Source organism: Dasypus novemcinctus, chromosome X, assembly GCF_030445035.2.
Source record: "Dasypus novemcinctus isolate mDasNov1 chromosome X, mDasNov1.1.hap2, whole genome shotgun sequence".
NCBI classification, from domain to species: Eukaryota; Metazoa; Chordata; class Mammalia; order Cingulata; family Dasypodidae; genus Dasypus; species Dasypus novemcinctus.
The window spans coordinates 174688461-174701439 of record NC_080704.1 but is presented as its reverse complement, the minus strand read 5'-3'; the positions used below and the strand labels follow the sequence as shown (position 1 = coordinate 174701439).

The window sequence follows — 12979 nt, the reverse complement described above, 5'->3', positions numbered from 1 at the left end:
GGCAGCGGGTGGGTGCTGGGCTCTAAGTGGAGGTGACTCTGTTGAGCCTGGCTGTCCTGCTCTCTTGTGCCACCACCCGCAGTGGGGTCTTCTGCAAAGGCCTGACATGCACGCTGTGCTTTTTTTCCCACCCGGCCTGGCGGCTGCGCATCCACCACCCTTACCTCTGGCTTCCATGAGGCTCACGTCCTCCTGCAGTAGGACACGTGCTACTGCGGAAGTCCAGGCGCTTGTTGGTGGTTGGCTCCGTCACCCACACAGGAAGAGCAACATTTGTGGGTTGGCATGCTGGTTGTCTAGAGGCTGTTTATATGCCTGAGTTCAGAAGCTCGTCTGGGGGAATAAAATGTGGATTCGAGTGCATCCTGCTATAGAACTATGGTCACTAGTAATGGAAGAAAATGTAGCATTGATCTGGAGAAAGCAGCCACCGTAGAAGCTGAGGGCAGGGAGATGGAATAATAGATGTGATGCGGGGCATTTTCAGGACTTGGAGTTGTCCTAAATGATATTGCAGGGACAGACGCTGTACATTATATATCCTGCCATAACCCACTGAATGGACTGGGGGAGAGCATAAACTACAAGGTAAACTATTACCCATGTGAGGCAGCAGTGCTCCAAAATGTAGTCAACAAATGCAGTGAATGAGCCACCCTGATGAAAGAAGTTGTTGATGTGGGAAGATTGGTGCGGCTGGGAGTGGGGTATATGGGACCTCTTTTATTTTTAATGTTACATTTTTTCTGATCTATGTTTCTTAAAGAAATACAATAAAAATGCTTAAAAAAAGAAGAGAGAGAAAGAATTTGAAGTATTTGTCGAAGAAAAAAAGAAATTTATCCATGACATTGAGAGGTTGCAGTGTGAACCTGCAGAAGTGATGGCAGAGATTGACAAGCTAACTTCTGTAGAGGAGAGCAAAACAACTCAGAGGAAGAAACAAATCGCTATGGGAAGCAAGAAATTCAATGCGGCTCCCAAAAAGGGAATTCATTTTCTAAAGGAACAATGACCTGCTGCAGCGTTCCCCAGAAGACGTAGCCCGGTTCCTTTGAAAAGAAAGCCTACAGAAGACCCTCATCTGGCACTCGGTGGGCAAAAGGGACGGATCTCCCTTTCAGGTTCTTCAGGCCTCCATGGAGCTCCACGCGTTTGCTGAGCTCGACCTGGTACCAGCCTAAGGCAGATGTTGGGGAGCTGTTGACATCCAGGGGAGACTCGGAGCACTGATGGCAGGATGGAGGCCTTGGTGGCATGCTGCTCCCCGTGTCACCCCGAGGTCTTCCAGCCCACAGACACGTGCTCCACACTGTCCTTCACCTCATCCTGCTCAACACCAGCCTCCACAACCACATCGTGCGGGACAAGCCCACGGCCGAGCGCTCAGGCCCCAGGAGCAGGGCACCCAGGAGGGCAGGGACCTGCCTGAGCAGGGGCTGCAGAATTTATATCAAAGTGTTCAACACGAACCGTTTACAGCCCAGAGGACAATGGCAATGCCCTGAGGCACATGTTCTTCCATCCTGAACCCGGGGGCTGGCTCCTGACGCCCGGGGGCGAGTGGAGCCCTGGAAGGGCTGCTGGTTCATCCTGTCCCTCTACCGCCCCTACTTCCTCAAACACACACCAGGTAAGGAGCCCAGGCGGGGCAACTCGCTGGAAACCCTCAGCATAAGAGAGCTGCAAGACCTCCTGCGCAAGCCCAACTGTTTTGAGCTTCATACCCCGAGCCACAAAGGGCAAGTTATCCAAGCCTGGAAGACAGAAGCAGAGGACTCAGGGCTGGAGGCAGCCACGTGGTGCTCCGCATCTCACCCAGGAGAAGGAGGAGTGGACGCAATCCAGAAATGCCAGAACCAGCAGGGACCCCATCTTTGACATGCTGGCGACGAGGAAACGGATGCTCGTCAATACGAAGTGTAGCTTTCCTGGCCTGAGCAGGTCAGCTTGGAGCCTCAAACTCCACAGCCACGAGCGTCCGCATCCTCCCCTGCACCTGGACACACGTCCACAGGTAGCCTCTTCCCCGTGGCTCAGCAGGAGGCAGGGGTGTCTATGGGATGCCCGCAGATTTGCAGGGATGATTGGTGTGGGGTCGAGCTTCAAGAACCACCCTGAGTGCTCTGAAGCCTTACATGGCCCGTGCACTAGGACTGTTCCCACATGTTCTCTACCTGACGCCCAGCTCAGCACCCGCAGCGGGTGACAGCAGAGTGCATCCCAGTTGTACCCGCAGCAGCCTGCTCTCCTTCCCATCCACACAGCCGTGCAGCCGGGACTCGCTGTGTGGATGGAAACTCGGCCATCTGATGCTTCTGTGGCCAGTGTTGGTGGTGGCTGTCCTAGAAGCTGCTGTGTATATCAAAAAAGGATAGGAAAAGCTACCACTTTTTAATGCAGAAATTTTTCTCCGATATATAGGTCTATAGGTTTATTTATTCGGAAATTATAATGGAAGATACTTTCTAAAAGTAGGATTTTTAGAATGGCAGCTATAAATCGAGTTCCTGCATGCATATTTATATACTGTGCCCTGAAACAAGAAATGTGCAGCACCCGAAGGGAAGGGCTTGGGGGCCACACGCGGTTCAGCCGAGCTGGTCTGGCCCCAGGTCAGGGAGCCAGGCAGCCCCTCTTGGGCAACAGCCCCTGCAGGGTGGCTCCGGGCAACTCCAGGTGGTGGCAAATGTGAGGTCTTTCAGGTGGAGACTTTTTTGCCCCACTCATATATTCTAAAAAGCAAAGCATTAAATATAAACGGATTGGGATGTGATTCTCATAACGACCAAATTCAGGAAATGGAACCTTTTCCCTGGAAGCAGGCTGGCTGTGTGTCGGCCAGTCCCAAACTAGAGGCTCAAAGGGCCAGCTCGGTTGGGTTTCCTGGTCAGGGAACCAAATATTGCAGCAAAGCCAGGAGTTCTGAACTGGAGAAAGACCCAACAGCAGCACTCCAGTGCTGCCAACAGCAGCACTCCAGAGTGGTAGAAGAGCAGATTTATTATTTCCGGGTCCACAGTAGGGTCGAACTCCACATTGGGGCAACAAGGTTATGCTTTTTATTTCTTAGCAACTTAAGGTCAAGAATGGTTTTATAATTCTAGTACAGCCTCATTTCACTTGTACTAAACTGAACAGTTTACAGACCTGGTGTCTTCACCAGAACTGACCATCGTTTGGAGAAACAAACCAGCTCACCTAGCTTTGACTCTGACGTTTGGCTTATTATGAAATTTCTTAACAAATGAAAAGCTCCACTCTGTTTTTCTAAGAAGTAACAAAGTATTCAAATGTTTGTAGTGAACTACAGAGGCAATCACATATCAAAACACTTACAATGGATAAAATAATTAGATATTAGAAGGAATCTTTAAAAATTTAGCAGAAAAATAGATACAAATTTCTCCAACTTGGGGGTAAGTAAAACGATTCAAATCATAAACCCAAGTGAACAAATCATAAAAGTAAAGTGATAGATTTGAAGCTATAAAATTTACAGCCATAAACAGGCCAACCACAAATTGGGGAAATAATTTACAATATAAAAGACAAAAGGTTAATATTGTCGATATTTAAAGAACATATGTGAATCAATAAGAAAAAAGATTACCATAATACAAGAAGGAACAAAACACATAGTCATCTCACCAAAGGGGAAGACAATTGGCCAATAAAGAAGAAAAAAAAGTCTGCATCTTAAAAGGAATTTAAAAACTAAAAAACAGAGTTAGAGTTTTCTCCTACCAAATTGGTAACATATATTTTTTAAAAAAATAATAATCTCTACTCTTGAAAGGGTGAGGCGAAATAGTTTCATATACTTCTATGGTCAAAAGGAACAGCCTCACCGAGGGGCAGTTTTGTTCAGGGATTTAAAAATCCAAATTCCCTTTAAACTCATAATTATGCTGGGAATTTACACGAAGCCTCTGAGTGTTGCCCCTTTCTCGTCTCTCCATGTGCTCCCCCATGATCTTGCCTTGTGTGGTGGTTTCCTGGCTTCTACACACACACCTGCAGCCTAAATGACTCCCTAAGCTCCTGACTCTTATATTCAGTCTCAGCATCTCCACGTTGGTGCCCAATAGGTGTCCCCAGCTAATGTATCTGTGGTAGAGACTTAATTGTCCCCAGTACTGGCTCTCACTTTCCTGAACAATAGTATTCCTGCATGTTAGGAATACAGAACTGCACATTTTCTGCAGCATGATAAGTTCATGGGATTAGGTTCTGGTCGGTTCTACTGTGTGCCAGTGAAGGCTACTACTGCTAAGAAGTGCTCCTAACAAAGACATCTGTACGTGTCTTTATAATCCCCTCCATTCTATTATTTCTTTTTTTTCACTTGGGGGTGTTCATTCGCTGTTCTTTTTTCATGTAAGATGTCCTTTTTACCCTTAAGATGGATAGATCGTTGATTTGAAGCCTTCGTCTTTTCTGATATACACATTTAAGGTCTAAATTGCCATCTATGTGCAGCTTTAGCTGCTATTAGCTACCACCAGTTTTGAGGTATAACATTTTCATAATCATTCAGTTCAAAGTTAATTCTAATTTCTACTGTGATTTTTTTGACTACAGGTTGTTTTGAAGTACAACCTTAATTTTAAGATACTTTGAAGTTTCTGGTTACTCCTTTACATTCTAGCCTCATTGCTCTCTGTTCAGAGAACATATATTGTATGTTTTCCTTACTTTGCAATTTGCTTCAGGTCTTAGCACACAGTTCATTTTTGTAAATGGTCCATGCACATTTTAAAGAATACATTGTACAGTAGTTGGGTACAGAGTACTCTTGTGTAAGCATAGTTACTGCATTGGTCAACTTTCTCTATCCTTACAGAATTTTTTGTATGCTTGTTTCTCAGTTACTAAGAGAGGTATGCTAACATCTCCATTAGGAAGTCATCTGATAGTCCTTTTAGTTCTGTTATTTCTTGCTTCTGAAGGCGAAATTAATGAAATTTTTAAAAAGTATAGATTAGTATTTGTATAGCAATATGGCAGTTCCCAAAAACTTAAATGTGAAATTATCTTATGACTCAGCAAGTCCACTCTCAGGTGTATGTACCCAAAGTTAGTGAAAACAGGGTCTCAAACAGATGTTAGTACCCCCATGTCATCAACAACCTTATACACAAGAGCAAAAATTGCAAACAAGCCAAGCGTCCACCAATAGATGAATGGATAACAGAATGTAGTACCTACATACAACAGAGTATTATTTGGTCTTTGGAAGGAATGCAATTCTGAGACATGTTGCTACATGGACAAACCTTGAAAACAAAAAGCTCAGTGAAATAAGCAAGGTGCAAGACAATTATGTAACAATGTCTGTGATATCAAATTTCTAAAAATAGGATATTTGCAGATTCAAACAGTGGATTAGAATTTAACAGAGGATGGGGAGGGGGGAAGGAGGAGCCTTTGCTTCATGAATATACACTGTTAATAAATAAAAACTAATAAACACAAAATGACAAAGAAAAGAATGGCAATGTCCTAGAGTGACAGGATTTGGCACACCGGGCTGGGTGAGCAGTGCATGTTCCCTGCAGTGCCTAGAACTGGCCGTCATTCACTTCTTCACCTAATATTTAATGAGAGCTTCTATATTTCAAACATTACTCTAGGCACTGGGGATACTATATCAAACAAAGTCAAAAAGCTCTGCTCATGAAGGTGACTCTAAAGTGAGGGAAGACAGAGAAGTAATAAATCAGTAAGATCATCTTGAGCCAGAGAATGAGCAGTATAGAGAGGTTGGAGTGGGAGGATTACTATTTTCTGTAGATAAAACCTATAGTTGACGGAGTTTGAACAGAGACTTCCAGGAAGAGAGGGAAAGAACCATGTTATAGAAGAAAATGGCATATGCAAAAGTCCTGAGGAAGCATGGACTTTGTGAGTAGCAGGGTGCAATGGGGCAAGAAGGCTGGTGAGTGCCAAGTGGCGTGTTATGGAAAGAGGGTAGAGGGGATCTCCAGCTAGGAAAAGCAAGCATCTGTCTATAAACTGGATTCAGGTGCTTCCTTTGTGCCCAGCCCTGCCTGAGTGCTCTATGCCTATCCATTCCTCGCCTTTTCTCTGGAATTTGCACCACTTGGGCTGGCTCTCAACATCTCCTACTAACACTTGAGGCATGTGGCTTGACGGACAGAGCAGACCCCTGCGTGGTGGGATGGCAGGGCCTTGATCGAGCACTTCCACCAAGATGCTCTGTCAACCGAGTACTCTAGCTGCTGGGCCTCAGTTTCCTCACCTGCTCCATGATGCCCTTTTAGCTCTGAGCTTCTGAATCTGTTTCTGCTATTTGCTGCTACTTCCCTTTCCGTTCATCTGAACAAACGCCTAAGTCCAGAGATTGTTCACAGAGACTTACAGCTGAGTGGCAGGGGCATTGAGCTGAGTCAGAGGGTGAGGTTTCATTCTCCCCCTGCCAGGAACCACGGAGACCCCGAACAAGTCTCCTAAACTCCCAGAGATTCGGGTTCATCTTCTGCAGATGCCCTAACCCTTCTGGACCCAGGGGTTCTGATGGGGTGATCCCACCCTGGCAGGAAGTGGGGGTGTAGGGCAGTGAGCGTGGCCTGCCCCTTGCACCCTGCTTTCTGGTCTGTTCTGTTAGGAGGCAACTGGCATCGGTTTAAAGCTGCTACTTATATAGAAAAGTCTGACCATTTGAGAACTCTGTGACAGGGCAGAGCAGGGCAGGGCAGGACAGACGGCAGGTGTCTAGAGCAGGACAGGGCTGACCCACTCCTGCTCCTTTCACCCTCCTTAGCCCCACCCATTCCCACAGGGGAGCAGAGGTGACAAGTGATGACAGCCGGGTGTCCGCGGGGCACTGGGCTGCCTCTCCTGCCCCACATTCCGGCCCTCGCTCTCAGCACCTCTCCCGAGGGGTCTCTCCCCACTGCCCCATTGCTCCTTAAGTCTAGCTCCAGTCAGGACACAGGCCTGTTCTGCGACTTGATGGATGTGGGGGTTGCGGTCATTATCCCCATTTTGCAGATGGGGGTCTGAGTCCCTGGGAGGTTCTGTTTTTCTATTGCAAGCTTTAGCCCTTGGTGCGATAGCCAGGAATAACCCCCACGTCTCCTGATCTACAATCAGCTCTTCTTTCTCCCCCGTCAGGGTTCACGCCGTCCTTCCTCCCTAAACTCCCCACGCACTTTGAAGGTGCCCTGCTGCCCTGTTCTCGGCGACCCTCCAGAGCGATTCCCCCTGTTCCTTCAGCGTCCTCTGTAGTTGAGGAGGTACATTCTGGTCCCTGCTCAGGGGACGCTCTGCAGGATGTGCCGCTGACAATGGGGGAACGGGGCCTCCCTGTGTCGGTCCTGATCCCGCCTCTAGCCCACTGTTATCTAACAAGACTTTTGGTTCTCGCAGTTCTCAAAAGCCGTGATGATTACAGTGCCCCAATAGGCCCTAGGCGCAGGTTCTGTCTCAAAGCTGCGGTCTGTAAGGGGACATGCCAAAGGCAATGACAAGGACAGAGAGAAGGCGTGACACACAGGGACAGAAATAAGTCTAACAAAGACAGGGGGAGACAGAAGGTATGACAGGATGAGCTTCACAGGCAATGACACAGAGAGGGAGTGTGACAGTGTGTGAGAGTGAGACCAGGAATGTTTCTGAACAAAGGAGAGTGACTGAGAAAGTTACAGACAGAACATGATAGAGTTTGATGCAGAGACAGTGACAGAGACACTCTGTGGCATAGTGAGACCAAAATATGGTGTAACAGAGATAAGGTGTGACAGAGTGTGATTGAGATATTGATAGAGTGACACAGGAATATAACAGAGAGTCTGTGACAGAAATAATATGACAGGCAAGCATGTAATACAGTGAATCAGAGTGTGGGAAAAAATCAATCAGATAAAGAGTAATAATGAGTAAGATTGAGGTGTGACAGATTCAAACAAATTGAGTGAGACAGAGAATGTCTCATGGTGAGGTTGAGAAAGACACTGTAATAGGGAGAAGTGTCATACAGGTTATGTGACATGGGAAAATTATTCCAGAAAGTGGATCAAACAACAAGAGAATAAGCAAAATGAGTGTGAAAGAGACTGTGGTGGCAGAGAGAATGTATCAGGGACAGTGTGAAAGACAGGGTGACTGAGTGAGTTTGAGAGAAATTGTGACACAAATAGTATATGAGAGAGAGAGTGAAACTGGGAGTGTGACAGAGTTTGTGAAAGTGTGACAGAGAGCGATTGAACAAAAATGTGAAACAGGAAGTGTGGATGCAGAAGAGAAAATGAAAGAGGGAGTCAGCGAGAGATAATCTGATAGATGGAAGAGACATTAGGTGACAGAGTTTGACAGAGAGCTATAACCTGACAAGAATAGAGTATGACAGAAAGAGAGAGAGATTGGAGAGGTACACAGAGATGGTGATCATGTTGCAGAAAGAAAATGTGATGCAGAGAGAATGACAGAGTATGTGACAGGAAAAATGATAAGAGAGAATGTATGACAAGGAGAGAACCAGACCAAAAAGGAGCATACAGGGAGCCTGAGAAAAAGCAGGCAGCAAAAATTGAGTGTAGTACAGAAACAATAGCAGAGATGGAGTCTGGCAAAGCTAAGATTTGACAGAGAAAGAGTGTGACTGAGGGAGTTTGAGAGAGGCAGGTTAACAGTATATGTGACAGAGATAAGGTGACACAGAGAAATTGTGACAGAAAATAGATCAGACAGCAAGAGTGTAACAAAGAATGGGAAAGAGAATGTGTGACAGAGAGGATGTGACAGGGAGAGAATGTAAAACAGTGTAGTAGAGAGTATGAAGGAGAGAGTGATAGAGATGCAGTCTGATAGGAAAACAGTACAGAGACTGAATGTAAGACAGTGTGACATATAAATTAGGAAGGAGAGACAGTGTGACCAGGCAAGAAATCTGACCAAGATATCTTAGTCTGTGTGATATGACAATGTGTGAAAGAGATTGTGAAAGAATTAGACCAAAGTTACTGAGTGGGAAGAGGGTATGGCTCAATCATTTAGGCTCCTGTCTACCATATGGGAGGCCCTGGGTTCGCACCCCGGGTCCTCTTTGTGAAGGCAGGCTCGCCTGCATGCCTCAGAGAGCAGCCAGCATGGGTTCCTTAGAGTACCGCTAGGCCTGCAAGTGCCGCGGAGTGACGACTCAGCAAGGTGACACAACAAAAGGGAGACAAGCAAAAAAAACCACACACACACAGAAAAGCACGCAGGGAATGGACACAGAGAGCAGACAACAAGCAAGCCACAAATCAGGAGGAATAAATAAAAATAAATACAGACACAGAAGAACACACAGCAAATGGACAGAGAGCAAGCAGCAAGCCAAAAAGCTGCAGGGGGTGATAAAAGTAAAGATAATGAGTGTGTGTGTGAAGTGGGTGACAAAAAGGATCTGAAAGAATGGGAAAAGCTAGTGTGGTAGTATTCAAAAATATGACAGGGAATGAATTTGACCAAAAAGAATGACAAGGTGTGGGGGTGAGACAGGAAGAGTATGAAAGAGAAAGAGTGTGACAAACGTTATTTGGTGAAGAGATGACAGAGACCACCTAAGCTAGAGTGTGACAGGCAGCCTGAGAAAAGACCAATACAAAGATAGCATGACAGTGTTGGAGAGTGCACAGGCAAACCATCTGACCAGGAGCTCGAGTGTGACTGGGAGTGTATAAAAGAGTGCCTGGGTGGAAACAATTTGATGCAGATTTGAGAAAGTGTGCGATAGAGTGTGTGGCAAACAGTGGGTGGAAACATGGCAAGGAACGAGTCTGCAAGTGGAAGGCGACACCCTGGATCACGGTCAATCTTAAGCCTCAACCCTTCCCTTAGCTGGGCTGTCCCAAGGTCCAGGTGGGCGGTAGGGAGTTAGCACGCCCCCTTGGCCCTCCCGCCTAAGCCACATTCTTCCAAATCAGCCTTAGAAAGAAGTGATATTTTTGTTGAAACATGTCAGAGACTCATTTTCAGACAGTAAGCTGACCAATTTGAAAGGGATGAAAAAAGGAATGTACGGCAGGTGTGAGTCGAAGGTATTATGAACTCCTTGGAAAGCAAATGACTCAACTTGTCCAAATTATGAAGCCATGCATTTTTCTCAGGAGAAAGCAAAGGGGAGGATCAAGCCCTATTGGCTAACCCTTCAAACTAAAACCCTCTGCTCACAGCTCCACCTTTGCACCCCCACAGGATAACTGGAAGAGAGCATTTGTTTTGTCTTCTGTAATTGATTGCGAGGCTTGAAGTCCCACTTAGCTTTGTACAAGGGCATATGCAGATCTCACTAATCTTCTCCCCACTGCCCATTCCTTTTTACTTGCTCGCTTTCTTCTCATGTTTGCTGCTCTGGTCAGAGTCTTAACAGAAAGAGTCCCTGAGGAAGCACAGATTGTACTTACAATCTCAAATCAGAAACCTAAGGAACTAGTAAAAGAAGAGTGCACAAATTAAAACTATCAGAAAGAGAGAAATAATAAAGATTAGAGCAGAGATGAATGAAATTGACAATAGGAAAACAATGGAGAAAATTTTAAAAACCAGAAGCAGATTATTTGCAAAGATCAACAAGAATTGGCAATTTTTCATCCAACTAATGAAAAAGGTTGTTGATGTGGGAGTGGGGGGTGGTGTGTGGGGCATGTGGAAACCTCTTATATTTTTTGTGATCTATGTACCTTAAAAAAAAGACAATTTAGTAAAAAAATAAAAACATAAACTAATACAAAAAAAAGCCTAATTGATATTACGTATAGATGATGACATGAGAATTTTTATTTTAAATTTTATAAGTTTCTCTATCTTCTATGTTAAGCACATATTATTTTCATTATAAAAGCAATGGATGCTTTTTGAAAGAAACAAAAATAAAGAAGAAAGAAAAAGAAACTAATGACTAAAATCAGAAATGAAAGTGGGGGTATCACTATAAAACTTAAGAGAAATAAATAGGACTGTAAGAGAATGCTGTGAAAAACTGTACACCAACAAATTAGATAACCTATATAAAAAGGACAAATCCCTAGAATCACACAAACTACTAACACTGACTGAGAAAAGGAAGTCTGATCAGACCTATAACAGATAGAGATGGAATCAGTTATCAAACACATATACTTTGCTGGTGGGAATGTGAAATAGGTCAGTCACTGTAAAAACAGTTTGGCGGTTCCTCAAAAAGTTACATGGACAATTACCATAGGATCCAGCAATAACACTCCTCGAATTATACCTGAAAGAACCGAAACCAGCTACTCAAACTAAATATGTACACACAGTTTCATAGCAGCACTAGTCATCGTAACCAAAAGGGTGAAACAACCCAAATGTCCACGAGCGGATTAACAGCTAAGCAAACTGTGGTATATACACATACGATAGAGTATTACTCAGACATTTAAAAGAATAAATACTACAGGGTGACTGAAGCTTAAAAACATGCTAAGTGGAAGAAGTGGTTAGCTGTGTGATTCCGTGTATATGATATATCCAGAATAGATAAATCCATGAAGAAAAAAGCAGACTGGTGGATGCCAGGTCCGGGGGTGGCGGGGGCTGGTGTGTGGATGGGGAGTGACTGCTTCCTGCCTAAAGGGTGCAGGGTTTCTATTTGGGGATGATAAAGGTGTTTGGGACATCCCCAACACTGTGAACTATTAAATGCCACTTAACTGTTTGCTTTAGAAGAATTAATTTTTTGTTGGGTGACGTTCACCTCCATTGTAAAAGCACAGTAAACAAAGAAGTAAATAGAAATGTAAATGTTTAAGTCTACCTTTCAGAATCTATCCTAAGAAAATAACCTTCTATGCAAAGACCTATATACAAGAATTCAATTGAATCATTACCTACCATGGATTATACACTTTGAATAAATTATATGGTATGTGAATATATCTCAATCAAAGGGAAAATTAAATAAGTAAACATGCAAGAATAGCTAGAAATAGCAGTTATGTATAGCAGGGATTCACAGAGTGATTGAGAGGTGAAGAATTTTGTCTGTTTTTAAATTATTATTATTGAAATAATGAAAATCTCTAATAATGATTGAAGTGATGAATGCATAACTATGTAAAAAAAAGTAAGTCCTGAAAAAAGGTGTTTCTAGGCATGTAATATCTCAAAAACTTTCTTCTGGAAATGGATATGTCTGAAGCAGTTGTGCACCTGCATCCCACATGGGAGGTCCCAGGTTGGGTTCCCAATGCCTCCGAAAGAAGACAAACAAAAAACAAGCAGACATCCAACAAAAAAATGAGCAGACCACAAGCAAAAACAAAGAGCAGACAATGAAAAAAAACAATGACCAGATAATGAGCAAAAAACCCAAGCAGAGAGTGAAAAAAAATAAAAATAAAAGAAGCAAGACAACAAACAAAAACAAAATAAAAAACAAAAAAACACAAACACTTACTTACAAATAAACCCTCTCTAAGGTAGTTGCCAGAGGATTCATGCCACTGAAAAAGGGAGCAAACCAAGGAAAAAGTCAAGGGATACAGGAAACTGGAGATTTAATGGAAAAGACAGGCAAAGTATCCCCAAGAGTTATGAAAGTAGATTCGAGGATGAGAAACAGGTATCAGTCAAAGAGAAGAACCATCTAGAACTGGTCAGAGGTGAAAAGCTCCATGAGAAATTTCTCAGTGAAGATGAAATTGGCATTTCTGAATATCTGAGAGGAGATTTAGACTAGCACTATCCAATAGAACTTACTGTGATGATGGAAATGTTTCATTAACTGCACTTTACATTGGAAAGTGGTCACTAGCCCATGTATCTGAAATGTAGCTAGTCAGCCTGAGGAACTGAATTTTAAATATACTTAATTAAAATTATTTTAAATGTTAGTAGTGGCTAGTGGCTACTGTTTTGGACGTGAAATACTACAAGGTATGTTCTCTGAACACAGTGAAATAGATGAGAAGTCAATAATAGAAAGAAATTTGGGAACTAACAAATACGT

The 12979-nt window shown here is 43.8% G+C and overlaps 1 pseudogene; it reads left to right on the top strand.

Annotated features, from left to right (window-relative positions):
• The first annotated feature begins 378 nt into the window (after positions 1 to 378).
• On the top strand, positions 379 to 12709 carry LOC101446699 (cytohesin-3 pseudogene; annotated as a pseudogene).
• The last annotated feature ends 270 nt before the right edge of the window (positions 12710 to 12979 follow it).